We start from the raw sequence: 22,776 nt of genomic DNA, 5'->3' as shown, positions 1-22,776 counted from the left end.
CAAGTCATATTTTAAGCAAAAATTTTGGGAGTTACTGGTGACAAGTCCATCCTATGTGAAATGTTTGCAATGTGAAAACCCATGTGAATGATGCATTGCATATGTATGAATTAAGTGATATAATTAGTGTTGGTTAGTTTACTCACTAAGCTTGTGTAAGGTTAGCCCATTCCCCTAACTCCCAGATGTAGGATTGCAGGACTAGAAGAGTTCTTTGAAGAGAGTGCATCAAGGGTAGCTTTAGCCTTTTCCTTTATGTATGATATATGGTTAGATAGACATGTAAACTGTGGATGGATAGTACTGTGTTGGTAATTTAAGAAATTTGGAATTATTTAGCATTTTCAAGTATGATGATGTATACGTTATGTTAACCCTTCTTGGGGGTATGTATGTTGAACTATTATACTTTAGGACTTATGTATGTTAAGGTTCAAATTACAAATCATTTTTATGTTAAAGATGTTTATATATAGATGAAAAGACTAAAGTGTAATATTTTGGAGTATGCTTAGATAGTGAGGTACAGGAATATGTCTATGTTTTACAGGCTTTAGGCTTGCTACGGATTTCGGCAGCCTTAAGCTGACTAGATCTCTAGTGTCGATAACGACCCTTGGTTAGGGTTGTTACAATCTTCATAACTTTTCTGTTTGCTTGATGCAGTCTTTAACCTTGCCATAATCAAAGGCATTGCCCGATTGGTGATTTCTACCGATTCAGTACTTGCTAGAGCTCGTTCACTAACTTCTTTCCATTACACTGGAGACCTACATTTCCTTTCATATAGAGTTTCATAGGGTGCCATTCCAATGTTAGAGTGATAGCTGTTGTTGTTTGCAAACTTAACCAGAGGAAGATACTTCTTCCATGATCCTCCAAAGTCAAGTTCACACATTCTTAACATATCTTCTAGAATCTATATGGTTCTTTTTTACTGTTTGTTTATCTATGGATGAAAAGTTTTGTTGAAATCCAGTTGACTGCCCCATCTCATTTTAGAGGCAATGCCAAAATCTTGAGGTGAATTATGGTCCCTAATCCGATACTATGGTCACTGGGGCTCTTTGCAATCTTACTATCTCAATAACTAATACTTACTTAAAATGTCATATCTTTAACATTGCAAACTTAGTCTTTCGAGTTTGTTTCATATTAATTAGTTTGTTAATACTTATTTTTATGTTATTAGGTGTTTACTAGAGCATATAAGAGCTTATGAAGCATAAAGAGGTGAATTGAGCGTAAAAAGAAGCAAAACACACATTAAGCATTTTAAGATAAAAGGAGCTGCGATTTTAATAAGGACTTAGCCAATAACAAAATGGGCTTAGAGGTATCTTATTTATGGTATTTGAAGGTTAATGGTGAAAAATAAATAGATTCAGACATTAATCCATATTGAGCTTCTTTAGACAGCTTTAATGGAACGTATATGTGATCCATTATTTAGAGTTTTAATCTGACCTTGTGGGCTTAGATGGACCTTATTTGATATATTTGGAGGTAATAAATGAAAATTTGAGAGCAATTGGACTAGATTACATTGAGGTTCACATATTGAGTGTGTTTGGGCTCTTTATGGTTAATTATGTGGGATCAGGAGTTAGAGCCTTATTTGATCCATTTAGTTATTTTATTTAAGGCCTAAAATAAATAAAATAGAGGTATGTGGGCCCCCAAGGGCGTGCAACTAGTAGATCTATACAAGGAGAGTTGTTTTTAACTTGTTTTCCTACTTTAACTAGAATTCTTAAGAGAGTTCTAAGTTAAAATGCAACTAGGACTTCCAAATCAGATCTGGAGTCTTAGTTAACCTATTTTTCACTATAAAAAAAGGTCCAAAATATAGATCTGGATCTTTTGAATTCTCTTCTACTCATAGTGGTCAAATTCTCTCTTTGTGCATCCAAAGGTATCAACTGCTTGATCTAGTTGTTGGTGTGATTTCTTTTTCTTCTTTTGGCTTGTGGAGCACTTCTACATCCTTTGGAGTTTGTAACATCATCATCAACATGAGATCCAAGTTGTTCGAATTACTTCTAAAAGGGGCAGCATGTTTTTCTCTCTTCTTTTGTTGCTTTATTTATGTTTAATGTTTTTAATTATGTGTGAGTAGTTTTGTAATTCAGTTGGGAGATAGTTGAAGCCATGGAACGAGTTACCATGAGACTTTGATTTGAGTTTAATAAAATCTAGATTTTTTCTATATTGAGTATCACTTATCTTTTGATTGATATTATGAATGTTGAATGTATGGTTAGTTAGGGTGGCCAACTGATTAATTGTGCATGAAAACATATTGCTAAGTTAAGATAATTTTAGTACATAATAGCTTGAATAATCTGACTACAAGTAGCACATAATGACTTATTTCATTATAAAGATGAGTGTCTAGGTTAAAAGAACCATGCTGAATGAGTTTGTTGCCTTGAATTGGCATGTCTTTCTAAATATTAATGCTACTATTAAACTTAATTGTAAGCTACTCTAGTCTTAGATTGAGTTTAATAGTAAGGGATTAATTGTAGAGCACTTCTTGGTTAATCTAATCTGTAAGGAAAGATAAGGAAGTTCTTAACTTTTATAACCAATTTTCTCAATTGAATAAATTTGCATCTTTAGTCAATGATTAATATATGTCATACGGTGGATACACCCTCTCTACTGAATTTGTTGTAATCTGGTTGTGTTGAGTATTCATAAGTGTCATTAACCTTAGTTTATATTGTAACATTCTTTGTTTAGCTTCAGTAGTGTCACACCCTACTCCTCCGTAAGATGTAACATAATCCCGTAGTACACCTAATGAATTACCATACTTCGCCTACCGGTAACCCATTAAATATACTACAAGGGATTTTAAATCAATTTTCGTGAAATTTAAATCATCAATTAAAATCTGGTGTTATAAAAATTTTTCAAAATTTCGACAGAATGCCGGCTGTATTTTGAGAAAACAGTTCTTCAAACCTGAAAAGGAAAACACTCCGAATATGATTTCTCAAATACAACTTCAATAAACTTCATTTCATCTCACAATTCAATCTCAATAATCAAATCAATTCATTTTCAAACCAACCTCATTATAAAAGAAACATTTCATTAATTACAAGATTCAAAAATTAATATTACAAAACTATACAGGTAAATGAAATCTCAAATTTACATTACAATGATTTGCACTTAATTCCATACCAAAATATTTTACAAGAGTTTTTATACAACTGCTCAAATAATTTACATACATATTATTACATGCATACATCAAACCTATGTACATGGGTATACCTATAATATATCCGGAGCTGATCTAAATGTGTCTTCAAGGCGCAGCTACAGAAATTTTCACTCAGTTGCTCTATCCTTACTTTCACCTGCGACAGCATACAAAGCTATCGCTGAGTGGTGAACTCAGTGGTGCACAAATATAACTTAAAATATAGTACAATATACCTTAGCAAAATTACAGCAAATAATTTGAAAATCTGGATACTCATCAAATTCCAAAAATGAAAATATTCTTTGCCAATAATATAAATCATTTATATAAAATGACTTTAATCATGAAATTCAATTTATCAAATCACAACTAAACATTTAAGGTAATTCCAACAATTTTATGGAATTAAAGATTGATTCCAATAAAATCAATTATGCATAAATTCCAATTGAAATCGAATTTCTTTACTATTCAAAAATTCATTCTTTATCTCACTAACTATGCAAGACTAATCCGAAAGGGCCATCTCCAAGGTGATTCTAACTCCCTATGGTCGGGGAGGTCGAATCGGATTCTAACTCACTATGGTTGGGGAGGTCGAATCATTGTGCACGCTACACATCACAATAATGAAACTTCTAAAAGGGCCATAACAAAAAATTTAGATCTAACCTCTAATAAGAGGAGAATCTAAGCCTGTGCACGTACCATGGTAATCAAAACAAAGCTAACTCCATTGTCTCCTCAACAAATGAGAGAGACGGGTAATAACCTAGTCAAGCATCTATAATGAGATATAAAACAATATCATAAATCTCTTTGTCCTTTTTGTGAGCATAAATCACAACACAATTCGATTCAAAGTTAATTCCAATATCCAATAATTTTATGCTCATCACAATTCAAAACATAAATTTGTATTTTTCCATGCAATTTGTCCATCACAATTCAAAACATATTCTATCAAAATTTTTCAAAACATAATTTATTCAATCTACAACAATGCTTAATACTTGTTGAAATACCATTTCACAAAGCTAAATTCATACATACTATAATAATTTCAATAATCATTGAATTAAATCCAATACTTGATAAACATAATACATAAAGAAATTAATGTCATTTAATCATATGAAATTTTTAGAACAAAATCAATTAAAAACTAGTTGTGCACAAACCTCTGATTAGTCGCCTCTTGGCCTTGACTCAGTGGGTCTTTTCCCTTCCCAGTATCTTTTCTAACTGAAACACACAATTTAAAGTGTTTCAGTACTCATTTAAATTGTTTCTAACAAAAAGGTTCAATAATTAAATTTTATCAAAACTATTCCTTTTATTAGTCAACCTATAATGTTGACCTCTAACGCACACTAGGTGAATTAGTTTTAATGTCACTAATATATTCCATTTTTCATTCCTCACATGTTGATATATGTTGCCAATTTCATTTCAAAACTTATTGCATTTTATTACAATTATTCAGATTTCATGGCCAATGTTTACTGTCTATTGGACCAAGCTACAGTGTAAGTTTAACAAATTTCTCTTCATTAAATTGTTTCTCATTGTGTCTTCTTTAATTTCCTTTTTGAATCACTCCATTTGGAGTTGTATAGCTCAAGTTATGGTCAATTAACCATAACTAGGTCAAATCTAAATTTTAGTTTCCTTTTTAGGCATTTTCAGTTCTGAATTTACTAATTTATTTGGACTGTTTGTAATCACATTAAGGTCTAGCATTCTTCATAAATATTGTTGCCCTATGTCTTAGGGATAACCTGAAATTTTGCTTACCATTTTTCAAGTCTTATAGAATTCTTTATAGGCAAATTGTTAACTTGGACTCAAAGGTCCTATATTGGCATGGTCCTTAATTAGGTCAATGGTTTTGACCTTAAATTCTGACCTTATGCATTTATAATTTGAGGAAGTTGTCTAAAACAATGTTTTAGGTCTCTTTCTTAGCTTTCCAGATTGGTATGGCTCATTTAAATTGGACACTTATTCATAGCAAATGGGGTTTGACATAACCATGACTCCAGCTTGAATTGGGATTTTGTAACAGAAAGATTCTAGTGCATGGTAACATATGATTATAGGTTCATTTAAGGTAAACCTTATTACTGATTGGGTGGCCATGGCATGCTATGCTAGGTGTTAACCATGGTCTATAAGGTGCATAAAATGATTTAGAGAAATCATTTATGGTAAGACAGAGTTCTGATGATATTAAGAGTTGATATCATATCTCATTGCCAATTAGTGATGAGCCTAGTAAGTCACACACATACACAAGTAATCACCTAATTAAATATGATTTAATTAATTAATTAAAGAGTTTAATTGATTAATTAAATAGGTTTGGTTTGCAATTAGATTGCAAAGTCCCTAGCATGGCTTGAAACCAAATCTAGATTATTGGATGTATAGTATAAGTTAAACTTAAATTTAAAGTGTTTAAATATGAATTTAATTAATGAAAAATTAATTAATAGAAATTAATTAATTAATTTATATTTGATATAAATTGATTAGAAGAAGAGAAATAATTATTTTGGGTTGAGAACTCAAAATTAAGACACATGGGCATTTTGGTCATTTCACAGGGTGACATGTGGTACCATGAGATGGTGACACATGGCACTACACATAAGCTTGCCAAATGTCTTCTAATTATGTAAGATGATTAAAATTAAGATTAAATATAGGTTTGATACTTGGCACAATGTGATTGGGTCAATTAAACCTAGAACCAATCAGAGGGTGACATATGGCAAGGGTTTTATGTGTTGACCTAGCTATATAAGTGTTGTTATGAAAAGCAAACAATACAACTAGCAGCTGATATCTTTGGTGCCGCCACCCAAGAAGCTCTCCCTCCTCTTCATCTTCTTCTCTCATCTATTCAAGAGATTAGCAAACAATCTCTTGAATTAAAAATACTAGAAATTGTTTCTAGTGTCCTGTTTACATCTTTAATCTCTTAAAAGGAAAAACTTGATTTTCTAATTAATATAAAAAGCTTTAGAAGCTGTTCAAGGGCTGCCATAGGTGAACTTGGTGTGGACAAGTTAGAGGGACAACATCTGGTGTCCTCAAGACGCATCCTAAAGGCACAAATACGCTGCAGTGCATCAAGAGGTTAGTGTATTTGTTCTTGATCTAATCTAGGGTTCTAAAATTAATCTGATTAATTTTAAAATCTTAAATGGAAAATACAGATCCAAAAACATATTAAAAGTGTTTTAATATGTTGTTTATCATTGAAATCAAATAGATAAAAATAAATCTTGTATGATGCATGTGACCCTAGGTGAAAATTTTTGAATTCAATGGTATAAACTTGTGTTTTTCATGCTTCCGCTCCTTTCATTAATTCCCATCAATTCCAATCAATTTAATGTAAGAAATACTCAAGTAATATAGGCTCCCATGGCTACCTAAAATTGGGCAGTCCAATAACTCAACAATTCCATCAATTTTCATCACCAATCAACTCATCTCAAGCTAAACATAAACTTTACTTAAGAAAGGAAGTGAATTGGACACTTACCTCTTTTTGGAGTTTCCTAAAACTTCATCAAATACTTCCCTTTTTGCTCTCAAAATACTGCCCAAGGTGTATACTCCAACTTTAATAAAAGAACCTTGAAGATTTCATGGCTTGATCTTGGTGGATGAGAGCTTTAAGCTTTGGCCATCCATGGAGTTTCCTTTTGGAATTGAATTCGGCTTGAAGATGAAATGAAGAAGAAGAAGTAGCTGAAGTGGGATATGCTTTCCACTTAATGAATATACAAATTCATAGTGCTCCACTAAGGTGGATTAAATATTTAATAATCCAAATTTTTCTTAATTGTAATTATGCCCCAAATTCCTCACTATTTACATTTTATGTCAAATTTTCTATTTTCATGAAATTTTCAAAATTTAATACTACTAATTTTTCATGGACATTTAGGTCAAAAGTCAACTCTAGGTATTAATTGACTAAAATGCCCCTTTTCGGGTTGTATTTCAGATTTTTCGATACTACCGATTAATTCCTTGACCCGCCGATTTCTTTAATTTTCGTTTTTCTTTGTACTAATTAATTAAATTTTCTTTGACATTTTCTAAGTCAATTATACCTCAATGGATGTTTATTTAAGTCTTAAAAATATTTTTCAGGGTTTCTCGCGGTCCAAGGCTAGTCAACGGTCTTCGCCGTAACTTCCCGGTGCAGTCACCCATCGCTACGGTACCGGCTCGTTTAACTTACTTTCATTTTGTCTCTTTTATTTTTTTCTTAATTTTTCTTGTATTTTCTTATTATTTATTTCATCATTTTATGCCTTTTCACTATCACTAAAGTGTAGTCCCAGACATCCTGACTTATCTGAGCAGACTTTAGGTCACCAGAATAGTCAAATGTACAGACTACATAAAATGAGGGCGTTACAAGTAGTTTAACGAATACAAATCAAACCCCCCCCCCCCCTTTTATTTTACTCCGCATATTCAATTTGATAGATTATGTGTTTATTTTATCTATTTTAAGTTCCTTTTGTTTATTTGTGTCTCTAAGATCTATTTTCCTTTTTTCATTTACTCATTCCCTATGGGATCGACCTCTGCTTACCCTATGTACAAATAGTTTAGGTAGAGTATTTTTAATTGGTGTATTTGGCATGCATCAAATTTTAGCATCATTGCCGAGGAGTGATTGTTATTTGTTTCAAACTTTAATTTAGATTGATTTATATTTAGTTTTTGTGTTTATTTTTAGGTTGCATGTCTAAATAAGAACTTGATACAAGGCTTAACATATCAGGGAATTTGTTAAGCATCAAGCAAAATCATCCACTCCATTCAGAGTTGAAACTTTTGTTGGAAACAAACCATAATTAGAAGAAAATCCTTCTCATCTTTTGGAACAAAAAACTTCATATTCATCAAATGATTCAGAATTAGAAATCATGGCTACTAATGCTAATGAAAATTGCACCATCAAGGAGTTTGCAACTCTTCACAGGAACCAACAACCATTATGCATTTAATATCCTGCACTTACAGTACCTTTTGAATTAAAATCTGGCTTAATTCACTTATTGCCTACTTTTCGTGGTCTTGCAAGTGAGGATCCTCACAAACACCTCAAGGAGTTTCATGTTGTGTGTTCAAGCATGAAACCTATAGGTATTATAGAGGAGCAAATTAAGTTGAGAGCATTCCCATCTCATTGAGGGATACAGCTAAAGATTGGATCTACTGCTTACCTTCTAGTTCTATAAACACATAGAATGACATGAAACGATTATTCTTAGAGAAGTACTTTCCAGTTTCGAGGGCAGCCAACATTAGAAAAGATATTTATGGCATTGGGCAGTATAATGGGGAGTCATTGCATGAGTATTGGGAGAGATTCAAGAGATTGTGTGCAAGTTGCCCACATCATCAAATAAGTGACCAACTCCTCATACAATATTTTTATGAAGGTCTGCTTTTAACTAATAGAGGCATCATAGATATAGCTAGTGGAGGTGCTTTGGTAGATAAGACACCTGAAGCAACAATGAGCTTGAAATCAAACATGGCTGCAAATTCACAACAGTTTGGAGTAAGGAATGATCCACCTGCAAAAAGAGTCAATGAGGTAAGTACATCTTCCTTAGAAAATCAAATAGCTAATTTGACTTCTTTTGTTAGCCAGTTGGTTATATGGAATGTGCAACAAGTGAAGACATGTGGTATATATTTAGCACAAGGATATCCAACTGATATGTGTCCTACATTGCAAGAGGGTTCCATTGAGCATGCAAATGCAATTGGAGAATTTCCTAGTCCACCACAAAGAAAGTGTGATTCTTACATAAACACATACAATTAAGGATGGAGGATCATCCTAACCTTAGCTACGGCAATCAAGCTCAAAGGAACACCTTTCCTAATCGACCCCCTGGTTTCAACCAAGTGCAACCTCAGTTTCAAAGGCAATCACAACCAGCAGCTCAAGATTAAAGTATGTCTTTAAAGGATATTGTCAAATCTCTTACTACTAATACTATGAATTTTCAGAGAGAGACAAGGGTAAGTATTTAGAATTTAGAGAATCAAATGAGCCAGCTGGCTTCATCAGTTAGCAAATTGGAAGCACAAGGGTCTGGTAAGCTTCCTTCTTAACTAATTAAGAATGCATGTGCAATTGTGTTGAGAAGTGGTAAGGAAGTGGAAGCACCAAGCAAGGAGATTCTCGCCGAATAAAAGGTCGACCATAGAGTTAAAAAAGAAAAAATGGTCGATAAAAACAAGAAAGAAGAGCAAGAGGCAGAAGTCCATTCTAAGGTAAGTCTTTTACACCTTTCTCAAATTATAAGCCTATACCTCCCTTTCCTAGTAGGTTTGCAAATGCAAAGAAAGAAGAGCAAGAAAAGGAGATTTTGGATATGTTCAGGAAGGTGGAGGTCAACATCCTTCTGTTGGATGCAATCAAGCAAGTGCTAAGATATGCAAAATTTCTCAAAGAGCTGTGCACATCAAAAAGAAAGCTAAAAGGTAAGGGAAAGGTAAGTGTGGGGGAGAATGTCTTTGTTGTGATACAAAACAAATTACCTCCCAAATGCAAAAATCCAGGTAAATTTACTATTCCATGCAAATTTGTTAATACTAGATTTGAAAGGACTATATTAGATTTAGGAGAATCTATTAATGTCATTCCTAGATCCATTTATGCTTCTTTAAATCTTGGGCCTTTGAAAGAAACTAGTGTTATCATACAGCTAGTTGATAGAACTAATGCATATCCTGATGGAGTTATTGAGGATGTTTTAGTTCAAGTCAATGAACAGTTTTCCCTACTGATTTTTATATTTTGGATATGGAAGATGATAATTCTCCTAATACTGCATCTATATTGTTAGGAAGAACATTCTTGAGTACTTTTAGAACGACGATTGATGCGCATGATGGTTCTCTCACTATGGAATTTAATGGTGAAATTGTGCATTTCAATATTTTTGACGCCATGAGATATCCTAATGATGTGTATTATGTTTGTCATGTTGATATTATTGATCCATTGGTGCAACAAACTTTTGAGTTAGGTAGTGAAGACAAACTGAATGTAGCTATTAACTACAATGCAGAGAAAAAAAACAAGACCAATTCACAAAGAGAGCTTGCTATTGGTGAAGAGTGGGAGAATTTTTTGAAGTTCCTTAATGTTGGATGAAAAAGAAGGCTTGAATTCAAGCATAAGACTCTAAACAAATGCTCTGTTTGGGAGGCAACCAAAGAAATAAATAGATTTGGATTTCTATCTCCCTACTTTTTATTTTCTTGTTTTTAGTTTCTCTTCTTCGCATGATAACTTACATTCGAACAATGTAAGATTTGAGTGTGGGGGAGGATTTCTACATGTTTAGTTCATTTAGTCAGTAATTTTTTTTCTTTTGAAAATTATGAGTTTGTGTGTCTTTAGGTTCTTTCCATAGATTGATGAACTTGTGCATGTTATGAGTATGGATTGATTAAGTTTGATGAGAGCATGAATAGAATGGATATATTGACTTGCAACTTAAGCTTTCTTAATGTGGAAATTGAATTGAAAAGTTGAATAAGCTAATAGGAAAGATCAATTCCTTTTGTAAGCTTTTAAGCCTATGATTAAAAGTTTAATATCAATTTATGTCACAACCCAATTCCATGGGCCGGACTGGCACTAGGACCTAGGCCGGCGTAAAGCCCTCGAGGCCCATAGTAAGTCTTACTAATCCCAAATCTATAACCGAGGCCCAAAATTGAGGCCCAACATGCAAATAAAATAAAACAACATATTATATTATATTTTTATTTGGGTCATCCTAACCCGATAACTATCAAACACTAAAGCCAGGGGAGATCAGCTCAACCCTAATACTATATTTTACAAATTATTTAAATATCATAAAACTCTTGATTTATTAATATCGAGAATGTAAATTAACACAGTTCCTAACAAGGTCCATAATATTGCTAACACATACAGAATTCTAGATTTCAATTTTTAGAAAAACACGGTACAAATAAATAACTGCTAATAAACCTGCGAGGAAAGAAGTAGATTATTTTATAAAAGAACTCCTCTTGTAACCTGGAAAAATATAGTGAACATGAGTGAGCATTTGACTCATAGAGTAAGATATTGATTTTACATACAATTTCTATAACTATCTAGTACTAATACATCCCTAAGGATGAAATGCAGCATAGATCAGCAATTTCAAACACTTTCAAAAATACCCGCACAAAAAATAATTTGGAGCATTCACACATCCATGTGTCACACTAGTATAAATATAATGTGGGAGCTGATCCCCTTTTAATCCAAGGCCCGCCAGTGAGATCAACTCGAGCCAGACTTTCTCTTATAATCCAAATGCAGGGGTCAATGAGATCGACTCGAAGCCGTACTCATCCTGACTTATCACAAAAGGACCGAGCCCCAAGTGAGACTAGCTCAAACTGATTTGCCCTTCCTACCCATATCCACCACCAATACCACACGCATGCTGACACATGCACACAACTCCAAATTACCCTAAGGCGACACCCACATCAAATCATTAAGTAAAGATGCAACACAAAGCGTGCCTATAGTAGCTAATACATATATCTATAAATGATGCATGGGCATATTGTAACATATAATAACAATAATATTGAAATTATAAATAAAATCAATATCTACTCACTAATTAATCAGAAGTCACTGCAGTGACTAGGAGAAAGAGGAAGGCTGACTCGGCTCTCCTAAATGATTATATCATAAATTCATCAGTATTAATTTCAAATAATGCTTTAAAGAGGCAAAAGGCGCCCTAATTTATGTCAGAAATTTGGCAGAGTTTTCTTTGTACTTAGGACCTATCCAACCTGCAAGGGGGTTTAAATAAGACTTCTAAAGCCACACATCATCTCAACAATAAAACATGGCCCCTCCTACTCCTCTAAACCAGACCAAACTCACACAATCAGACAATTTGATTATAAGGCTTAAAACTGATATTTTCCAAAAACATCCAAACTAGCTTAAAAATTTTATAAACTTGCTCTACGGTCCTTAACAATATTTTAAGGCTATTGCAAAAGGAATCACAATTTTCTGATCACTCACGAATATTTTATGAATTTTATTCAAATCCCAGTATTAGGCAAAAATTGAGTGACTTGGAGTATGGGTTTACCTATGCCAAATCTGACACTTGGAACGCATCTGGAACATCTGAAAATGCTAGGATCGATTATAACACGACCCCTTTCTGGGATGGCTTGCCGGACGCCCAGACCGATTCAAAAACTCTATCCTGAAGCTGGTGAGCTATCACAGATCTTATCGTACCTAAATTAAGTTCAAAAATTATCAATAATTATCATAAAATTATTTTTAATTTTTAAGAATTGAAAAGGCCCAAAAATCTCACCAAGTGATCTGAGCCGTCCGATGATCGCCTTCTTCAAACGTTGTCCGATCGGAGTGGGGTTGGTCCCATCTCGAAGATTTTGCCACCCTGAGTCCATCAGTGGCCTCAGATTTTCGATCCAACAGTCAGATCGCCAGAAAAGTGATCAAAAAGCTTGAAACCTATGTATTTTCCTTCCAACTTTCCCTCGCCGGTTCTCCTTCCTCTGACCACCAAACGGAGTGCCACTGGTCCCATCTGAAAGCCTGTCATCCCAGGAGTTCATGGCATTTAGAATCACCGAAAGTGGCTAACGGAATCGGCTAAAAAGACATTGGAAAGTTGGGCCCCTGTTCATGCAACTTCTCTCTCTCTCTCTCCTCTTCTTGTCACTGGCGCTGCTGCAGTCCACTACTGTCTGGTGCCTCGCCGTTGTCGACCATGCAGGGGGGATGTGGGGGAAGGTCATACCGACAGTGGTTGGTTGAGGGTCGCCAGAAAAAATGGAGGGGAGGGTGAGGGAGATAGTAGACGACAGAGCGAGATTGTGGGGGGGTCTTGCCCGAAAAAATCTAGGTTTTTTTTATCTTTTAATTACATAACTAGTCCTTGAACTTTTTCATATTTTTCAATCAAGTCCAAAAATGAAATTTTTGTGTATAATAATAATAATAATAATAATAATAATAATAATAATAATAATAATAATAACTATTAAATTAAACCTTAAAAATCAAGTTTGAATATAATGAAATAATAATAATATATATTTTGAAAGTTAGTTTAACATTAGTTTATAAAACCAACCATTCAATTAAAATTGGCTATTTTGAAATGATATTAAAATAATTTATAAAAATATGAAATTTATATTATATTATTATTATTTTGTTTTTTCTTTTTTTTTTTCTAAATTTTTGAGTTATTACAATCTTTCCCCCTTAAGAAAAATTTGTCCCCAAATTTTCAAACAAAACAACGGAGGTAAAGGAAAGAAAGGTTATTGGCATATGTGTGGACATTTATCTTCAAACTCTTTGTTCTATCCTATTACCACTCTATAGTGCAATGATACATGTCATACTGTTTACTTTGCATTGTCTCCTGAAGTGTCCTCTTTTAATGTAATTACTTTTACAGGTACCTTATCCGAGATCACTGCCAATCTTGTTGGCCTCTGAACTTTAGTAAGACTTTCTCCATGTTAAAGCACCTGTATTACTTATTTCCACGATATTATGAACTTCCCATTTACTCTATATCACTAACCAGGTTCTTGTACCTATTTCTACCTATCTCATAGGAAATCAACTATGTAGAGTTCCATCCAAAAGCTAAACATCCATATTCTATCTATTGATATTAGAAAGTGGGCTGGATCTCTTCTCTGTCTTGACCAAAAGTCTATGTATTGTCAAGCCATCCAGTCAATGCAACTTATCATACCCTACTCCTTTTTTGAAAAGGCAATTTCTTGATTTCTGCTTGGAACTCCTTACTATTTGACGTACTACTTGACTTATTGATACTTGGATCAAGGCTCCACCATTCCTTTAACCTACCATTTATCATAATGTGTCCTTACATCCCTTAGTGTGTCCCTAGAATACTCATTCCTTCTTATTCTCATCATTATAACCAACTCTACCGAGCTTTTCTTTTATCCTTTGGATCTTATCTACTTTCTTTTCCTATTTTTGCTATTGTTGATACCTTTCCAACCTATAGTACTTATTCTTTAACCTTTGTTTTCTTTCACCTTTATACCTTTTCCTTTAAGTTTGTCCATCCCATCATCAATTTTAACCTTTTTTTTTATTTCTTAGCCTTATCTTGATTACTAGTTCCATTACTTCTGGAATTCTAAATTCACGATTGGCTCATACTAGCACATTTTTCACATTGTGTGACACGTATAATTGACCCTAGAAAATTCTTTTTGTGTCTCCTTTCCCAACTTAACCATCAGAACGTTATCAATCCCTATCGCCATTTGTAGGAAATTGCTCATCATAGTTAGATAGAAGCCCTTAAAACTCTAAGTTCCACCTGAACTAACATGGCTATGGGAAATGTGTGCTATGCTATAATTTCAGACAAGATGTTTCATGTATTCATTCTCCTTAATATAGCCACATTTACTATCCACAACTTTCCAAACTTTAGCCTCAAATTTACCCATCAGTAAAAATTTCATCTACTGAAGCTCATCCACAAATAGTACTTCTCCCAGCTTATAGTTCAGAAGGGTTGCAAGCCCCAGTAATTAACTTGATTTAACTCCTGTCATTGCTCTGATCATTCTTTCATACTTAACATTAGGTATACACTTAACGTTATTTCCTTTTAAGGAGAATGTGTACGGATTGGTGCCTACCGAATTCTAAAATACTAGGTTACCTCAACACAAATTTCCTTACTTATATAGTCTTTTAGAGCCAAAAGCATGAGCTAAACTTGAAGAGAAAGAGAAATCTCCTCCTACAATCATTAGCACACTGTTGTCTATAGAATAATGTTCAACTCATGTCTCTTGGTCTTCTTCTTGAAATTTAATCATCACTTTCTATAAGATATCAGCTGCAATAATCCTTCTGTTGTACCACGGATTTGCTTAACATATCATCTTAAGATTTACTATCATTACTTATACTCTATTTTTACCTTTTATGCCTACCTTCGCTTTGTTGCATCCCTATATCTTACTGTATTCTAGAAGACACCTCTCACTAACAGACTCTTTTAGAATTGATTTCAATTATGCTTACTGCCATTACTCTTATCCTCATACTTCTTAGTAACTTGTGACTACCAATCATACATATCTCTTCCTGTTTTATCTCCTGCTATCGTTTTATCACTTATTTTCATTCTTGTTTCCTTATAAAGTGACCCTATTGGTTATACTGAAAATGCTTACCTAACCCTTAACCGCAGACCCCATAACTGCTATCTCACCATCTCTACTCATGACCTAAGCTTATGTGCCATTTTCCACCATCCCTTTTGCTCGTCATGCATATTTGAACCATTAAGTTAACTTTTATTTAACTTACTATTTACTAATTCACTCCTTTGCCTGATAGGGCAGTTCAAGATACCATTGTACATCCCATAACTTTTGCTTGCTCTAGTTGCATCCCTCAACTAACTTTCCTCACACTGTTAGAAGTTTAAATGGATCTTATTCTAATGCTACCTACTCCATCTTGGGAACAGGAATAGACAGAGTTTGATCCATATTCTGTAACTCTAAACTCCATGTTTTGGCTCCTGACACTACTCGAACTATGACCTGCTCTAAGTCCTACACTTCTGGATCTTATATCTTGACAACTATCCTCACTCATGTGATCTCATTGTGGGCTTTCTAATATTGCCTTTCAGTTCATCCTATTTACCTTGCCCAGGATGGCAATTTATGTACTTTATATTTCACTCTAATCTTCCTAATCTTATCCTATTCTTAGCTATTTGATTTGCTCTTTAATTTATCTCTTTTATCTTACCCAAAATAGAACCTTGATTACTTTATTCTCCAGTTTCATTCTTCTTCTTGAAGTAACAACTATGCTAGATAACTATACTTGTTAGTGTCTCTGCTAGGTCATCTTCACTTTTGTACTACTCAGAATTCGTCTTTCGACCACTCTGTTTAGCACTTCCACTGCTATTTGAATTTCTCTCCTGTTACATCAAAAACCGACTATCCAAATTTTCATTTCTATATTTCCTTTTATCTATTGATAGCTTATAATGTATTTTTGCTGACTTGCAATCATTGTCTTTGCCTCTATTTAACTACAAACTACCTTCTAATACCTCAAGTAGGAAATCTACAGGAATTCTATTTTCTTATATCCACTCAATTAGTCAAAACTTATGGTAATGGGTACCATAACCCGTCATTCAATTCACTGGCTTTTCATCTATCATGAGTTAATCACTTATAGTTCCTACAATGAAACTTATACCCTCTTTAGGATACTTGAGCCAACTACTCTTTACCACACTCTACAATCCCATTTGGGACACTATTCTTTAGGTCACCATCGCTAGTAGTAATCTTCTGTCTTTCCTAAGAGCATAAGATCATACCATACATCATAATTGACTACAAAAGGGGTACTGCATTTGCCACATTGCCAAAACCATGTCAGATCATTTACTCTCTTATCATACCGCAACTCTTTAAATTATCATTTCATAGGCTATGAACTTTATTCCTAGTCTCCGGCCTTCTTTAGGTAATAAGGTTGTACTTGGCATCTTACTGACATATGAGGGATATACTATTCTTACTAAGCTTTAGGCAAAATGTCTCTTGTAATGCCAAAACTGTCCAAGGTCCCATATCGGGGACCAGATGATCCCACTAAGTAAATGTCATCATTACACTGCAACCATACTAAAAACCTCTAATCTCGTGCCGCTTATGCTATAACTCTATGCTCAAGTTAAGATAACCGAGTCACTGACTCTAATTATCACCCAACTGCGACCTTCGATATTCTATCTCTAGGGTCTTAAACTGCTAACTAGGAGTCCCAAACTCTTCTATAGAAATAGAACTCTGCTCTGGCATAATTATACCAAAACAAAGGCTGTCTGCAACCACCATCATTATGGTGCACCACAGGTAAGCACGTAGCTATACACAATAATCCTATGTTGATACTGTAATCTACAGCTTATAGTATAAACATTGAGTACCGTACGTCCTAACAAACTAGGTTTCCCAATCTCTTATCTCTCTTGAATCCACTGATAACTTAAACTTACTTTGACTGGGCTATCCACTAATGACTGCCAGCAGTGGTATCCTCACCCCTATCTAGGGCAACTATGCTGCCATAACTCAACTCTAAGTACTCATGCCTTATGCTAAATAGGCACTCCACCTTGCCCAATACTGATTAAAAAATAGCATTTCTTAGACTATGCATCCCTATGGTAGACCTCAACACGTCTGCTAGCTCAAGTTCACATCACCATGTACTCCACTAACAATAAAATACTAGACTGAATCACTTTTACACTACCTAAGGAAAAATGTAAAATCTAGAAACAAGGAATTACAGAAGAAGATAAAACAGGATCCTATACTCCGCATGTGACCCCTTAACCAGACTCTTTTTAAAACCCTAGACATGCACTTCCCATGAATCTTGAGCCTAAGCTCTGATAATAACTTTGTCATGACCCGATTCCATGGGCCGAACTGGCACTAGGACCTGGGCCAGTGTAAAGCCCCCAAGGCCCGTAGTAAGCCTTAGTAATCCCAAATCCATAACCGAGGCCAAAAGTTGAGGCCCAACATGCAAATAAAATAAAATAAAATATTATATTTTTATTTGGGTCATCCTAACCTGATAACTATTAAACACTAAAGCCAAGGGAGATCAGCTCAACCCTGATACTATCATTTACAAATTATTTAAATATCATTAATCCCTTGATTTATTAATATTAAGAACGTAAATTAACACAGTTTCTAACAAGGTTCATATTATTGCTAACACATGCAGAGTTCTAGATTTCAATTTTTAGAAAAACATGGTACAAATAAATAACTGCTAATAAACCTGTAACACCCCTAAGTTCGGTAGTGCGTTCTACTGTTCCGGTGACCAGTGCTGTCCGGACAGTTAGGATGCCTAGAACTACACTTCGATATGAGTGAGGAGACATAAAATAATGAAATACAAGAAAAGAAAATACAAGAAAAACAAAGGAAAAATAATAGCAAAGAAGAGTAACCAAGTTAAGCGAGCCGAGAACCCTAGCGATGGGTGACCGCACCGGGAAATCACGGCGTGGACCGTTGACTAGCCCTGGACTGCGGGGAACCCTGGAAAATATTTTTAGGACTTAAATAGACCCCTATTGAAGTATAAATATCATTAGAAATATCAAAGAAAAATTAAATAATTAGTACAAAGAAAAGTGAGAAATCGAAAAACAGACAAAACCCGGTGTTACCAAAAAATCGGGAATACAACCCGAACAGGGGCATTATGGTCATTTGACATCCCAAAGTGTCTTTTGACCTAAATGTCCATTAAAAATAAATAATATTACACTTGAAAAATATAATGAAAAATTAATTTAGTGGTACCTAATGTAAATAGCCAAAAGTGGAGTGAAAGTGTGTAATTAGCACATTAAACATATGAAATGAATTAACTAATGTGAGTGGACCACTAAGGGATTTTAAAATGTATTAAGTGGGCAGATTGCTCCACTAAAATATCATCTTCAACATTAGAAACCTCCATTGCCGTGAATGAAAAGCTCCCAAAACCTCCATGGCCGTTTTTCTTCAAGCTTGATCCACTCCTTCATTTCACCTCTAATCACCTAGATTGCTTCATTAAAAATTGTCCCCACATCACAAGGAAGAGCTTGATACCAAAATCAAGAAGTTTAGTGAAGGTTTAACAAGTCCCAACCAAAGGTAAGTTTGTATTTTTGAACATTGCTTTGTTAAACTTTGTATACTTGTTATGGGTGTTTGAATTGTGAAGAAAATTTTCAAGTTTGAGGAGTTATTGATATGTCCATTTTGGACAGCCATGGAGTTATATGTTTAATGAAATGTTTATACATATATTTGATGAGAAATTATATTGATTAGGGTGATTTAATGTCCAAGTAAATTAATTCCACATGTATATGGTAATTGTGCACTTGGAATGGAAATTGATGAATTGTAGGACACTTTGGCATTGTGGAACAATTCGGCAGCCTTGGGACTCTTTGATAAATGTATGAGTTCATGAAGATATTAGCAGAATTATGGCTTTGAGGATTGATGGATATGTATATAAATTAGTTGTGGAAATTGTATGAAATAATGAGTAGTGTTTATGTGTAATTATGGTTGTATTTAGACTTTATGAATTAGAGTTTTATTTGGGGTATTGAGGATGTTTGCAATCTGCCCAAAATGACTTTAAGGTAAGGTGGTATATGGTTTTCGTAATGTACCAAAACAGAATTGGTAAGGGAAGTGAACTTAGAGTAAGGTAAATGTGTAATTGATGTATGTTTAAGCAAGGTAATTAAGGGCAGTATGCATTTTAGCCTATAACTTTAAATGTGTAACTTCAATTGGTATGAGACCAATTGGAGGTGAAACTAGGCACAAAATGTGCCAACTTTCATTAAGAAAGCATACCAAAATTCTGATTGCAAAGTGACATGAAAAATGACCAATTCGGATTAGGTGCAATTGAGGCCTGAAAATTGACCAATTGGGCAGCAGTTAGTGTTTAGGCCATAACTCACTCAAAACAGGTCCAATTGACCTGAAATTTTAACCATGAATAGTTAAGACCCATACCTACAAGTCTTATGAAGACACCAAAGCCCAGAAATGACCATAAGCAAGTCAAACAGCTTGCACAAGTTCGGGTCCAAAAACTGGCCGAACCAAAGTTCACCAAATTTGACCTAAAATGACCTAATTTGATGCCATTTGACCAGCAATAGTAAAATGACCATAACTTGGTCTACTTAACTCAGAATGACCTAAAATTTTGCCCCGAGTTCCATAAGACATAGATCTACAAGTTTGTAATTTTGACCGAAACCCGAAAATCGAGGGAACTAGGTCGTCCGGCTAGGTCAAACTAGTATCCCGAAATCCAGCAAGTTACATTAAAATGCACTAAACAAGGAAATGAGTTTGGTAAAACGTACCGACCCTAAAATACTATCGAATGTGACACATTAGTAACGTTAAAATCTAATTTACCTAGAACGCATCGAGGGTCGACATATTAGGTTGACTAAGTAAATATTTGAATTCAGTGAATTACTTATCGAACATTATCGTTAGAGACAATTTAATTTTGTACTGAAACACTTCAAATTGTGTTTCTCAGTTAGCAAGGACTCAGGAAAAGGGAAGGAAACACTGAGTCCAGACCAGGAGATAGTCATCAGAAGTTTGTGCACAACTAGTTTTTAACTGATTTTGTTTTGAATATTTCATATGATTAAATGACATACTTTTCTTATGTATTATGTTTAACAAGCATTGGATTTAATTCAATGATTATTGAAAATTGTTATAGTATGTATGAATTTAGCTTTGTGAAATGGTATTTCCACAAGTATTAAGCATTGTTATGGATTGAATAAATTATATTTTGGAAAATTGTGATAGAACATGTTTTGAATTGTGATGGTAATTTTCATGGAAAAATGCAAATTTATGATTTAAATTGTGATGAGCATAAAAATTATTGGATATTGGAATTGAATTTGAATCGAATTATATTGTGATTTATGCTCACTAAAAGGATTGTGATATTGTTTTATATCTCACTATAGATGCTTGACTAGGTTATTACCCGTCTCTCTCATTTGTTGAGAAGACAATGGAGTTAGTTGTGTTTTGATTACCATGGTATGTGCACAGGCTTAGATTTTCCTCTGATTTGAGGTTAGATCTAAGTTTTTTTTTATCATTATGGCCCTTGTGGAAGATTCATTATTGTAATGGTACTGTGCACGATGATTCGACCTCCCCGACCATAGGGAGTTAGAATCTGATTCGACCTCCCCGACCATAGGGAGTTAGAATCACATGTATAATTGATTTTGTTGGAATTACTTAAATGGATAGTCATGATTTGATAAATTGAATTTTGTGATCAAAGTCATTTATACAAATGATTTACATTATTGGCAATGAATATTTTGAGTTGTGGAATTTGATGAGTATTCAGATTTCCAAATTATTTACTGTAAATTTTGTCAATATATATTGTATTATGTTTTAAATTATAGTTGTGCACCACTGAGTTCATCACTCAGCGATAGCTTTGTATGCTGTCGCAGGTAAGAAGAGCATAGAGCAGTGAGTAAATTTCTTTGAGGATACATTCAGATCAGCTCCAGGTATATCATAGGTATACCCATGTACATAGGTTTTGATGTATCCATGTAATAATATGTATGTAAATTATTTAAGCAGTTGTATAAAAACTCTTGTAAAATATTTTGGTATGTAATTAAATGTAAATTATTGTAAATGTAAATTTGAGATTTCATTTTCTTGAATAGTTTTGTATTATAAATTTTGAGTCTTGTAATCAATGAAATGTTTCTTTATGATGAGAGTAGTTTGAAAATGAATTGATTGTTTATTGAGAATTGAATTATGAATTGAAATGAAGTTATTGAAGTTGTATTTGAGAAAACATATTGGGAACATTTTCTTTTGCAGGATTGAAGAACTGTTTTCTCAAAATACGGTCGACACTTTGCCGAAATTTTTGAAAAAAAATTTTATAATACCAGATTTTAATCCATGACTTAAATTTCCCGAAAATTGTTTTAAAATCCCTTGTAGTATATTTAATGGATTATCGGTAGGAGAAGTACGGTAGTTCATTAGGTATACTACGGGATCATGTTACATCTTACAGGGAAGTAGGGTGTGACAAAACCTGCAAGGAAGGAAGTAGGTTATTCTGTAAAAGAACTCCTCCTGTAGCCTGGAAAAATAAGGTGAACAGGAGTGAGCGTTCGACTCATAGAAAAAGATACTGATTTTACATACAATTTCTATAACTATCTAGTACTAATGCATTCCTGAGGATGAAATGCGGCATAGATCAGCAATTTCAAATAATTTCAAAAATACTCACACAAAGATAATTTGGAGCACTCACACACCCGTGTGTCACACCAGTATAAATACAATATGGGAGCTGATCTCTTATATAGCTCTCTTAATCCAAGGCTTGCTTGTGAGATCAACTCAAGCCAGACTTTCTCTTATAATCCAAATGGGGGGTTCAGTGAGATCAACTCAAAGCCATACTCAGCCCGACTTATCACAAAAGGATCGGGCCCTAAGTGAGACAAGTTCAAGCCGATTTGCTTGTCATACCCATATCCACTACCAATACACCAGACCCATATCGATACACGCACACAACTCCAAATTGCCCTAAGTGACACCCACATCAAATCATCAAGTAAAGATGCAGCACAAAGCATGCCTATAGTAGCTAATGCATATATCAATAAGTGATGCATGGTTAATAATATTGAAATTATAAATAAAATCAATATCTACTCACTAATTAATCAAAAGTCACTGTAGCAGCTGGG

General features: G+C 34.1%; 1 non-coding gene across 1 annotated transcript; it reads right to left on the bottom strand.

Moving 5' to 3' along the window:
• Nucleotides 1-8,561: 8,561 nt before the first annotated feature.
• On the bottom strand, nucleotides 8,562-8,668 carry LOC131169775 (small nucleolar RNA R71). Its single transcript, XR_009140682.1, has one exon. It is a non-coding gene; the product is annotated as a small nucleolar RNA R71 (small nucleolar RNA).
• Nucleotides 8,669-22,776: the final 14,108 nt, after the last annotated feature.

Source organism: Hevea brasiliensis, chromosome 1 (genome assembly GCF_030052815.1).
Source record: "Hevea brasiliensis isolate MT/VB/25A 57/8 chromosome 1, ASM3005281v1, whole genome shotgun sequence".
Taxonomy (NCBI): domain Eukaryota; kingdom Viridiplantae; phylum Streptophyta; class Magnoliopsida; order Malpighiales; family Euphorbiaceae; genus Hevea; species Hevea brasiliensis.
This window is presented reverse-complemented; position numbering and strand designations above follow the sequence as displayed.